We start from the raw sequence: 13,460 nt of genomic DNA on the forward strand, positions 1-13,460 counted from the left end.
TATTAAACTAATTTTAAGCGCTACTTCGCCCTTAAATAATGTCTTATGTTCGAAATAATTTTCGTTGATAGTCTGAATTGAGTTCTATACTTCTGATACTTTGAGTTCTGATACTTTTTCATATTTCTATACCGTATGACCTACAAGCTAGTAAGAAAGGCACAATTTTATATTTTTTAAAGCTTCATATCTGGCGCTTTGTTAATTTAAGAAACTTTATATTATTCTCTGAAATCTAATCGATATTTCATTTTATTTTTGCACATGGCGGTGTTTTCGCAATAATGGTGTTCTTTTTTATCTTTAATGAGAGAATCCAAAAAAAAAAAATCGTGGAAGTGAGCTTTAAAATCTTGAATAAGGAACGGACAAAATTATGGAAAATTCCATTAATCTTGAGAAACAAATGCAAACGACTGAGTCGTCAAGCACAGGTTTTCTGGTAGGTTAATCTAAAAGAAAATTATTAAATCGGCTAGCAGTGGTCAAAAATGGAAAAACTCCTAAAAAAAGCCATCAAATGAGGCATACCGTTAATAAAACCTCGCCCATTATTTTAATTCAATTATAAAATTGAATATTTTGAGAGCTTATGAAAGTTTAAAATGCCTCGTGAACAACATAGTAATAATAATTTTTTCGCTTTTAAATATTAAAATAGGTTTTTTTTTTTTTTTTTTTATCAATTAATTCACGGACCATAGAATAATTTTTCTAATTCCATTTTATAATATAAATAGATTTAAATAGAATAAAATTGAATTAAATATTATTTGAAATAACTATATACAAAATTATTTTAATAAAATTAAAATGATGGATAGGTTGATTTATAAAAATACATAGAAAATTATTTTAGGAATATTGCAGGTGAATCTATTTCCTGTTGCTATCTTTGGTACTATCATACTACAAAGCTAGAAGTAATTATAGGACTTTTTAGATATCCATACTCACGGAGTTTCAAACTTGCTTATATTAGTTGCTGTTTCGTGTTTGCCTTCGTGTATTGTTCAGAATTTTCTGTCTCTGAGTGTAAGCACAAATGTAATAAACTAGTTCAGAGACCAGAGTTATTTATTTTTTTGACTGTCTCGAATAAATTTTTGATAGAATCGTCCATTAGGAAATACGCACAGGCATATAAGTATTGCCGGAGATAAAAGCATTATTATGCAAAAGTTCGAGGACACTGTATGCATTGGAGATAGGGCAAGGAGTGTATATCATCATAGCGTGGGTTCACCCAAGAATAAAACATTGGATTGTTATTTTTGTAAGGATTTCTCTACAGTAACGTCTATTTAAAAAAATCTGCAACTTTGGGAAACCTAAAAGCTAAAAATTGACCAAGTTATAGCCAAAATAATGCCCTGAAAAAATTCATAGAAAAGTATGTCGAACGAATAAACTGCTACAGAAAGTCAATTCATACATGTCACTAAGATATTCGATTAATAAAAATAAAAATAAGATAATATTACATTGTGTGTGTTTTTTTAAATCCAAAGTTAGGAAATTTAATTTGGATCACCTTAAACTGCGTAAAATGAAATGCATTCCATGTGAAAATAGCTTTTTAAAATGTTGAATTTAGTATTTATTTTAAATCTGATATTTATTTTTCAAGTATTCGTTTGTTATTTTTCAAATAAAAATTGATCCAATAACTTCAACATACTATTCCAGTATCATTATTCAGGATAGCAGAAGCTATTTGTCGCTCATTTTAATAGTATATATAAATTTTTCGTACAATGAAATAGCTATAAAAATTTTTTTTATACCGTTTTGAGAAGAATATTGGTTTACTGACATACACACATATATGTATACTACAAAAAAAGGTAATAGAAACAACTATAAAAAATTAAAATTGCTTTTTTTCCCTTGTTTTTTTTTTTTTTTTTTTTTTTTTGTTCCATGTAATAAATTTTCAATTTTTTTCGTATAAAATAACGAAACAAAATATATATACATAAGTATGAATATACAGATTGGGTCTGAGGACCCTTAAGAATATATAGTGGTTTACGGAACCCTCAGAATCGCATACACAAAGTCCTAAATATTCGGAGTCGTCAGATTTGCGTAGACAAAGTTTAACCCTTAATCCACCCTTTCGCGGTGTACACTATCTTCACTTTCGTCTATTTAGCAAATTATTTGCTATGAATGACCTCGAATTTTTATTATTATATTATCAGTGCATCCATTCGCACCGTGCGTGAGTTTTATAGGAGCCGTTTCCATGATGGCGATACACTACTTTAATTATAGAATTGTATGGATGCATATATAATTGTATGGGTTGCATTTATAACTTACATTGAAAATTTAATATTATTATCTCACAAATTTAAATAAATAATTATGATAATTTACATTTGGAAAATAATATTTGTGCAATTTGATTTCTTATTTTCACAATTTTTAATGCATTAAGTTGAATTATTAGTGTTTTTCAATAATTTTAATTTGACATTTTCTATAATATTAACATGTAAAGAACTGCAAATTAGTCATAACAGCATCCTTTATCGCAAAAATTTTTCTAGCATCCATTTTATTGTCCCTACCATGACTACGCACACAACGAATTACGATAAACTTTATTTTGAGCACACGGCTAAAATATAGCGGTGTTGTTAGTTTAACGTATCGGTCTAGGCCTCTGTTTGTTTAGCTGTGGCATCTTTGTTGTGGTTTTGTGTTTATTTGAAAGTTAATTTGATCGAGAATGTGCTTAGCTATGTTTCAAGTTTGAGATGAGGGTTCCGCACCCGATAACCACTAAAAAAAGAAATGGTGATCTTCAAATGGATTAGATTTTCTCGACGCATAGCCCAAAATACTCTCGATCAAAGCACCACAAAAAAAAAATCACTAGCTCTGAAATGTTCAATCCATTTTAGAGCTAATATGTCACAAACGAATCTATCAGACTTGATTCTGGCGTCGTAGCTCCTAAACGGCTGAACTGATTTCAATTTATTTTATTTTTTTATATTTATAAGTCAAAGAGGCTGATTTAGATTTAGGTGTCAAAATAAGACACCCTATACAAATATATTGTGCCTATTTATTACTGTCGAAAGGATATTGCAATAAAAAAAATTTTTTTTTGTTTAAAAAAACATTATAATTGTATTACATTTTTATTGCATGGAATTAAATTTTCGTATTAATATTATTATTTTTAAACTATTTTGGATTAGAAAAAGAAAATTAACAAAATCATAAAAATAACTTTAATGCCTTTTATTTGTTTTAGTCTGAAAAAAGCTAATTCAAAATTTTTCTTCGTCTATAAACTGGATCAAAATATCGCATGACGACTTTTTTTAACGCTTAAAAATTTCACACATGGTATCTCAGTTTCTTTATTTTCTTCTTTTAATTTGGAAAAGTGGCTCATTTAAAAAATAACAACCGAAGAACAATTAATAGACACTTCTAGTATCGATTGTGGGGACCAAAAATGATTCATTTAATAAAATATTTACATTTAAGTGTTTTGCATAAATATACTCGCTTAAAAAAAGTGTGACATGAAAACACTTCAGAATCGTGCCAATCGTGAATCATGACGTCATCCGTTATGACAATTCAAAGTATACCAAAGAGTTTATACAGCTAGAAAACGCCAGGGCCCAAAACTTGCTATATGATGACTGAGAGAGAAGTCTGTCAGTGAGTTCCCCTGTGTTCTTGTCTAATCTATATGACATTGGCTACATATGGTTTACATTATTGCTATTTCGTAAATAGTTAGAGACGATTTATGGAATATTATATAATACATTAAAAGTTATTCAAAAAGTAGAAACGTCAAATATAAACAGTTTAATTTTTAATAAAATTAACTAAAAGTTTTATTGTGTTTTATTATTATTTAAATTTTAGTGCACTTTCATCTACCATTATTTCAATTACAATAATTATCACAAAATAAAGTAGACTAGAGATTTTATATTATTATCATTCGTGCTATTTTAACCGAATTTCTGTTTCATGTCTGTAAGAATCTTTGATTTATATCATAAAACTATATTGGAACTAGATAAGTAAACTTGACTAAAAACTATTATACGATCATTTTAGAAATATATCTCACTAGACAGTTTTTTAACGATATCAGTTTATACAAGTAGTTATGGAATAATAGTAGAGTTTACGTTACTGGTCAGTATATATCTCTATGGCAAATAATCATTTTTATACATTATTCAATAATTTTTATATTTTATTTATTCAAGTTTTCCTCCAATAATTCCATAACAATTTTTCATCCCATTATTTGTCATACAAAAACCTTATCATCATCATCTTCTTCTCTACATTTCAATTACATTATATACTGACTAGGTAGTACTTACAATATAAAATGATGTAAAGAGTCAATATCAAGTGCATTGTGATCTCTAATGTTTAGGTGAACTACTTAGTACTTGCTATCACCAGGGTATAAGATAGGACGTAGGAGAGGTGATCATAGTAAGTCCAGTTAAATTCTTACTAATACAAAGGTAGTCTAGAGTCTGAGAAAGGCCATAAGACATAATCTTTTTAATGCGAAAAGAGGGCTGTAAGAGGTGGAAATAGTAAATTCTACTGAAGCGTGTTATGAACCGATTTAAATAAAATTTGGTACAAAGACAGTCTAGAGCCAGCTAAAGAACGGGCATAGGCTACTCGTTTATTCCAGAAAAGGGTTGTAAAGGATTGAAATAGCGAATGGAAGTTTGTATGGAAATTAGGTCATTATAAAAGCTAGAAGCTTGAAACTTATATTTTAGGCTTTTAATTGGATATAAATAAATATCCAAAATTTGTGGAAATTATGATATCCAATAGGGGATGCAAGTTTGACACTGAAATTAACGCAATAACACCAAATAGGGGTTCCTTTAGAAAAGTGAAAACAACCGAGAGTATGAAGTAGGCCACAGCCTTCAAGATAAAGGTTCAATTATCTCATGTTCGGCGTGGTAAATTGCCTTAAAATTTTAACAGCGTTTGCATTAGGATTTTAATAAATATTGCTCGAAGTTTTTGAACATTTCTCAATATTTACTTGCGTAACCCAACTACTTTAAGCTAAATCAGGTTTAGTTGTTAGCAGGGAGGATTTACTACGGTCAGTTGTTGGACCATATAACCAGAGGGGTACATGTACAATCTATTCTATATCTATCTTTAACAGTTAATAATACATCTTTAGAATTTCATTTTTTTTTTACTATATTCATTGGTTGGATGATTCTTTTCCACTAGAATCTCATATCATCCACATATAAGCAGCAGCAGAAGAATCCCGTAAATAAATTGTTATCATGTCTAGACATCTTTTGGAAATATTTAAATAATGATTCATATTCAACAATTTTTTTTCGTTCCCTATTTAAAGGTTACATAATGAGTATTTTAAGAAAATTGTGTATGTTTATAATGACAACAATATTTCCGTATTGAATAAAAAAAAAAAACTAGTGTAGGTAATACCCACATAACATATATATATAGTATTGCTATATAGCGTCTTGCGTTAACTAAGCGAATTCCCTCAGGGATTGAAAAAATAACTCATATTCCTTAAAATCGAATATGGTATTTTTTGTTTTTCAAGAATTTTTATTTCGAAAACTAGGCGCTTAAAGAGAAAATCACTCAAAGTTTGTACTTTGTGCATCTCCCCACTCCTTGTTTATCGGTCGATTTTTCTCATTAACGAATTTGACCTTTTAAATACCAAAAACCTTCTTAATACCAAATTTTATTCAAATCGGACTTAAGTTGCGGCCGTTAGAGAGTTCACAAACACATAAACACATAGATACATATAAAATATATATATATATATATATATATATATATATATATATATATATATATATATATATATATATATATATATATAATATATATATATATATATATAATGATGGAATTTCTTCAAATGTTCTTACCTAATAGATGTCAAAAATGACCATCGTTATATATATATAACGATATATATATATATATATATATATATATATATACAGCATCTTGATTCAAATCTTATCTTAAGATTTGCATGACGGTAGATTACTTTAAACGGTAGTTTTTCAGCCATCGTTAAAATTTAAATTTTAACGATGGCTGAAAAACTCCGATACCGTGAATCGAACTCGAGCCTCCTGGGTGAAAGCTTCAATGCTTTAAGCCCTTTGTTTTGTGTGTACACGGAGGTAAAATTAAAGAAAGAAAAAAAACTTAATTTTGGCTTAGTTGTTATAATCATGAAGTATACATGTCATGACATTGTTGTATGGTATTAAGATGTATTATATTTGAAGAGTTTAAGTGTTTTACTTATATAATGAAACATTATATTGTTCGTTCAAGTACTAATTATTTTCACCATCATAATGTTTCATGCTTGGGTTAAAAAATAAAACATCCTACTCAACAACATCAAATCGTCATTCAAAAAGAATTGATGTTGAATCTTGAAATTCAACATTTCAAAAATATTTAAACCTAAAAGTCGAGACCCTTTTGATTCAAATTGTATATTTGTATTAAGGATGTACGAACGACAAAACAATTTTGTATAAAAAGCTTGATTTTCTTATATGAAGTTGGACTAAGTCTAAATAATCATGAAAATTTAAAAGGGGTTAATGGATTATTTAAATAAAAAGTAACACTCAAAAGTTAAATCAAAAGTAGGCAAACTTAACATTGGTTTTATGGGAAAACGGTAGATGGATGATATGTTTTTCATAACTAGTTGGTAGAAATTTAAAAAAATACTATTTCAATTAAAGGTAAAACCTCTTAAATTATTGAAAACAAAATAAAATCGTTGTACTCCACTAATTAAAGATGTATGAGTACAGTAGTGGTGCCACAACTTTAAAAAATATGTTTTTTCAATTTTGAGGTTGAACTATGTTAAAACTTGACAAAAATTTTCGGTATATGAAGTAATTTTCAAAATATCAAAAATTGAAAATTTTATTTAATTATTAAGTTTTCGATATTTCGTAAGCCAAGACAGATTTCGAAAAATTTTAATCTTATTTTTCGTCTTTATTCATGAAGTTATAACAAAATTCATCATCAAAGTTGCAAATAAGGTAGAAATAATTTCAACCCTAAATCTAAAATTGCCTTGGTGCTCGTTCTTTCTTAAATAAATAAAATTCTGCAGTTCTAAAGCTGAACAAAACTTGGAATGTCAAACAAATAGATTTTTTAAAAAGAATACTGATTTGATAAAAATTTAATTCTTTTATGATAATTATAAAAAAATTAAATTATTGACAGCTTTACGGTTTCGTTTTTCTCACTGTGTCTAAAGGAGGCTTTCTACTCAATACAAATAATTTGTATTTAGCACACTTGAATCCAAATATTTTTAACTTGAATATAAGTATGTTTGTGTTTTACAGGAATGAAAACTTTATCAAATTTCACACATGAGTAAAATATTCAAGAATGTCAACAGAATATAATTTTTATCTTACACAAGAGAAACTTGAAAAGAAAAAACGAAAAACAAAATTCATGTATTTTTCAAAAATAAATATGCAAATTTATTTGTAATAATATAACAGTTTAAAAAAAAAAATAAACTTAAACGCTATAAAAATGTACAAAAAATAAATTTTGTACAACACGAAAACTAAACGCTTTTCACGAGAATAATGTTCCATTTAAGGTTTTTAAACTTGATTGTTTATTTATTATGATCTCCAAAAAATTCGAAAAACCGCAAAAACCGAATTAATAAGTGGATAAAATCACACTTCTTTTTCTTGAAATAACCAGTTTCGTGGCCTAGAACTTCATTTGTATTGTAAAATTTATGGACAAGTGGACAAGTTAGGTTGATAATAACTTATGGTTAAAAAGTTTCCCTTTTGTGTTTTCCCTTTTTGACCTGCCACTAGATCTGGACCCATCGACGTAAATTTGCATAAAGTTGTAAAACAACCAAAATACAATGCTTTGAGTCGTTGCAAGCCAAATATGTACTCTCCGATAAAAAACAAGCGTGCCATTATACGAGATGCTGGTAAAAAAGTGAAGTAATTGTAGAAAAATATACTTTAAAGACCCCCAATAAAAATGTAGCCTTATGTACAAAAACATATTTCGTGCAACACAAAAAAAAAACCGGGATGAAAGGAAGCTTGGAGACATCCAGGTATAAAAGAGGTCGATTTTTTTTCCCACCAGAATATTACTTTCACCCTTAATTTTTTTTAAAAATTGTAAATGAAAAACGAAAATCATTAGCTTCAGGCGTATTGTCAACGTATATAATAATGCTTCGGTTTTTCATGCATTTTTAAGTAATTAGTAAGGGTGTTTTGTATATCATAGTCAGAGTTTCGTCAAAGAACCATTAGGCAAGAAAATAATCGGCGTGTAAGTGAATGGGCTAAACAACAAGAAAATTGAAATCTGTTAATGTTATTAAATTTTGACTATGTCCTTCAGGGACGAACGTTTTAGCCGAATATTTTTTGTACTCCTTTGCAAGACACAATTTTACCACAAAAACATTTGGAATTTTAAGCATTACCGTATCTGTTTAACAGTAATGTATTTGAATTCCAAGACTCTAGAAGTAAAGCTAAAAGTAAAAGTGAAGTTGAGGTCACTTGTGTTTTAAACCGTTAGTCAGAAATGTTATTTTTAATTGGTGGTATTCTTGGAAATTATTGGAAATGAGATATTAAAATTAGATACCTCGTATATATAAACTTTCCCCTAAGATACTGATGCAAAATATTTGTACAAGAACTACTAAATACGAAAAAAGGAAAATTTGATAATCAAATTAATTATATTTATTCATAGTGACGTGAAAAACAATTAATGTAAATCAAACCGTCACAGGTTATGCTTGGTTAAGTAGCCGTATATAAGTCAGTCAATATATATTTCTTTAAAGTTGTATTGTACTAAATATAAAGTATCATTTTGTTTTGACTATCTAATCTAACAAGATGGCCACTAAAAAAGGAATCACTTTTGGAGCAATCAATAAACTCAAGGAACATAGGTTTGTAAGGATCAAAAGAGTTTGAAAATAACGTGTAGTGACAAGTGGGTGTCTTTGGGTGTTCCAATATCGTTTTACTACCCCTTTTCATGGAAATAATGTTCCACTGTAATTTTTAATACAAGTAGCTTGTTTATTTATTTTGATCTCCGAAATAATCGAAAACTGCTAGGCCACATAAGTGAGTGTATCAGATCTTATTTCTTTATCTTGATATTACCAGTTGCTTGGCTTGCCACTGGATCTGGACCCATCACATCGACTCGAATTTGCATAAATTTGTGAAAAATACCAAAAGCTACTTAAAAAACTATGCTTTGAGTCGTCATTGAAACTAAACATGTACTTTCCGTTTAGAAAGAAACGTGACATGAAACGACGTGCTGTTGATAATGTCGGTATAGTTTATAAGGAACTTACAACAACTGTGGGTGCAATGAACGCTTTTATAAACAATATTAATAATTTAATAGATCAAATTTAGGGGTTGATTGAAATTTACACACTTACCGTTTATTTGTGCTTTATCGACAGTAATGTGACTGAAATGATTGGGGGGTACACGAAGTATATTTTTAGTTTTTCCCTTTTATTAACGGAACTTCATAGCGTTATTTATCGAATATAAGTGTTTGTGATTAAAAAATGGCATATTGACGAAATAAAATAGAATAGACGTTGCAGTAGCAGTGACGTTTTTTGTCCTACATCTAAAACGACTAGCCGTTTACTATAGTTCTTGAAGACATCTACTATGATGCACTTTTAAAAGTTCCTTTCAAGTTTTTTTTTTTAATATAATTTAACAATTGAATCATTTTCTAGAGCCACCAGGTGCAAGAATACAAGAGGGGAAAAAGTTTAATAAAAATCCTGCGGGAAATTTAGGATAATAAGTGTACCTGGCAGTTGTTGTTGTTCATAAGAACGATTGTGTATATTATCATATAAAAGATTATGATGTTGATGATGATACTGTACCATCACTAGTACCTACCGTAGAAATGATGATAATAACATGAGGGAAGGATGTAAGTTGAAAGAATGTGAAAAGATTTTTAAAGATATGTTACCTTTGATGCTCGTTAAAACCGGAGGCTGTAAAATAACTAACCATACCTATAGACACTAATACTTCCACCAAACGTCAACATACTTGGTAGTATTTCGGAATGAAATAAGTAATAGACAACAAGCCCATGCCGAAATTTTTCGGATGTAATAACCCACCATGTATCTATCACTTCTTGGTATCTCACCCCTACACCGTCAAATATGCAGAGCGTTGTTGGATACTAAGTCATAAGTATTCGAAGTAATCCGGTAACTTCGGTGCCGAAAGTGAGCAATAGTTAGTATTTGTATTATTATAATTAGTATTCAGCAACGCCGTACATATTTAATGGTACAGCGGTGAGATACCAAGAGGTGTGACATTCATATTCTTACCTGTACTCACCTGTACCGCGCAATATTGACGCCATGGTGATTAAACTTACTTTTACATATAGGAGAATGATTTTCAACATGATTCTTGGTGGGTCATTTCTCACGAAAAATTTCAGTATGGGCTTTTAAACTATAAAATTGACAGAGTCATACAGTCAATGGTCAATTTGTGAAAACAATTGGTAAATACATTTTGAGTTGTATCTCAGGTTATTATTCGTAGAATTTTGAAATTTTGAATTTAGGTTTGTTGTTATGTTTGGATGAACATTTCCTTTTTTCTAATTTCTGATATGGTTCGATATGCAAAATTTTCCATATATATTGTAATTTCCAAAATATAGTTTCAAACTTCAAAAAGTTCGTCAAGCAAAAAGTTATTATTATTGAAACAGTGGAAATTTTGTCACATAGAAAAATTTTAAGAAAAGGGTGTGTAAATATTGTGTTATATAGCTTCACAACAATTTCTCAAATCGCAAATAAAAAAATATACTATTTTTCACTTTACCATTCATTTTTTTGTCAGTATTATGGGTAAGAACTTAAGTATGACTAAACACAATTGTTCAAGTCTTTTTTTATTTTCAACATTCAGAGAGCGCCAAGCAATAACTATCTACAAAAAAAAACCAAACCATTCCCTTTCATTATATAATGGATATCACCACATACACTGGTTCGTTCGTATATCATACAACAAACATGTTTAGTTTGTTTGAGAAAGTTTTCCGTTCTGTTGAAAGGAATATCTTATTCAAAAATGTTGTACTTGCCTTGACAGTTAACGTCTAACATTACCGACCAACTCCCTTTTTTTAATTTACTCATTTCTAAATGTCATAGTAACAGCTTCAAGTTCTAAATAGTTTAATATTTCATAATTCCATTTCCATGAAGCTTATTTCACTAGTTTCGATGTAACCTCTTTACGTACATATATTGCTTAACGCAAAAACTGTTTCCTACAAAAAATAACGAAAATATCCCCAAAATCATTTTGGCGTGCACAAAAGACCTCAAATATTCTTCGCAACAGTTAATGTCAGTTTAAATAACCTAAGAACGAGTTAGTGGGTAACACACAATTATTTAACAGACTATATAGTTTCGCCATTTACTTACTCTTTAATATCTTGCTTTGGCAGTTTTCAAAAGTTTAGTAGATATATTCCATTATCATTATTAAAAAACAGCATTGACAGGCAGTTATTAGAGTTCCAAAGTCATGCCTGGGCTTTGCAAGTCACTAGATTAATGAACAAATAACAATATTTTAACTAAGCTAAAATTTTGGGAACTATGTTCCTTATCGTACAAATACCGTATCGATATTTGTTTGCTGGTTGGGAGTTAAAGTCGAAAAAATTTCAACAGACACCAAAACCGACATCTTGGTTACTTAGGAAACTCAAACTTTTCAATCGATTCAAGTTGCCATGAATTTTGAGAAAATGCAAAATGTTTTTATTATTGTCAATTTGTATTTTTTGTCAAAATTTTATTTTTTATCATTTAAAAAAAACTTGAGTTGTGAAAGTTATCAGACGTTAAAGAAAACAGAGATAGTTTAAAGTAAGTAAAATGCTATCATTTGCTATATCACAATAAATATCTTAATCAAACTAAACGTAATGTATTCATATATTGGGTTGACCACTAAATCAGAAATGTGTCTTTTTTAAACTAATACTACAATTATTTCATACAGTAAACACTAAAAGTAGCTATAACATTAAATTCTTTAAGGAATACACAAGTTTGTGATTTCTAAAATGAACACCTTAAACTTTCAGAAGAATATCTTGTAAATTAGAAAAGTAAGCGTTACATTAGAAAGTACCATGTGAAAGAGATATAGTCCCTACCGGGTGTCCCACGGCACCTCTCGATCTTTTTGTATATATAACGGGAATGTGATTGTGAAACATATCAGAGCGTTAAATATTGTTGAATGTTTCAAATGCATCTTTCAACGCGTTTGAAATTATTGGGACAATCGCAAATAACGTCGAGCAGTAAATAAAGCAGTTGTAAGCATGCTTGAACTTTAAAATACAGCTTTGGTGTACGGAATGAAGACCAGTTAGACAGTTATTCATGTACATATTTAAATTTCTTCTTAACATTTATCTATTTGTTCAACGCATGCTGAAACTCAGTTTAAGTCTGTTATCGTAGTTCTTTTTGAAAAACACAAGTTGTCGCATGACTTTCACATGGTAAACAAGCATATAGTTTATCAAAATGAATAATCTTGGCAAAACATAAGTTCAAATTTGTTGATCAAAAGTGTAAAATCACTAAATGTGTGCTAGTCTAGCATAAAGCGGTGACATTGCAGTGAATCTCATAAATGAACAGAATGAATGAGTCCATTGGGTATGGAAGGTGTCAGAACAACAACAGTGGCACTAACGATTCTCATTGGGGACATTTACCACCCTAACGTACTTGGTACACACACTCTTGGTTCAATGCGTCATCACTTCGAAACTCTACTACTAACTGTATAGTATAAGATATTGTCTTGCGATCTGTTGTATTCTAGCTCGTATAATATGTTTGTTGTATGTGATGCCTGTTTGATGTGCAAGCTCTGCTCTATGGCTCTATGGATTGTACTTTTCCTAGTTTACTAGAGTGTTTGTAACTGATTGTTCCGCTAAAATGCTTTTGTAAAGAATGGATGATGTTCGACGATTTAATTTTCTTACAATGGTAGAAAATAATGTTGATCGATTCAATTACTTTTTAACTTAAATTATTTCTGTTGTGAAAATATCCATAGACTTGTTAAGATGTTTTTGGAGAGATATATGCAATGACCATTAAGAACTTTTACTTAAAGAATGGAAATTAAAATAAAAGTTTTTGGAACAATGTTCCTTATCTCACGTTATGTTTTGTTTGCTGCTTGGGAGGTAAAACCCAAAAAATCGCTACA

This window comes from Chrysoperla carnea, chromosome 2, assembly GCF_905475395.1.
Source record: "Chrysoperla carnea chromosome 2, inChrCarn1.1, whole genome shotgun sequence".
NCBI classification, from domain to species: domain Eukaryota; kingdom Metazoa; phylum Arthropoda; class Insecta; order Neuroptera; family Chrysopidae; genus Chrysoperla; species Chrysoperla carnea.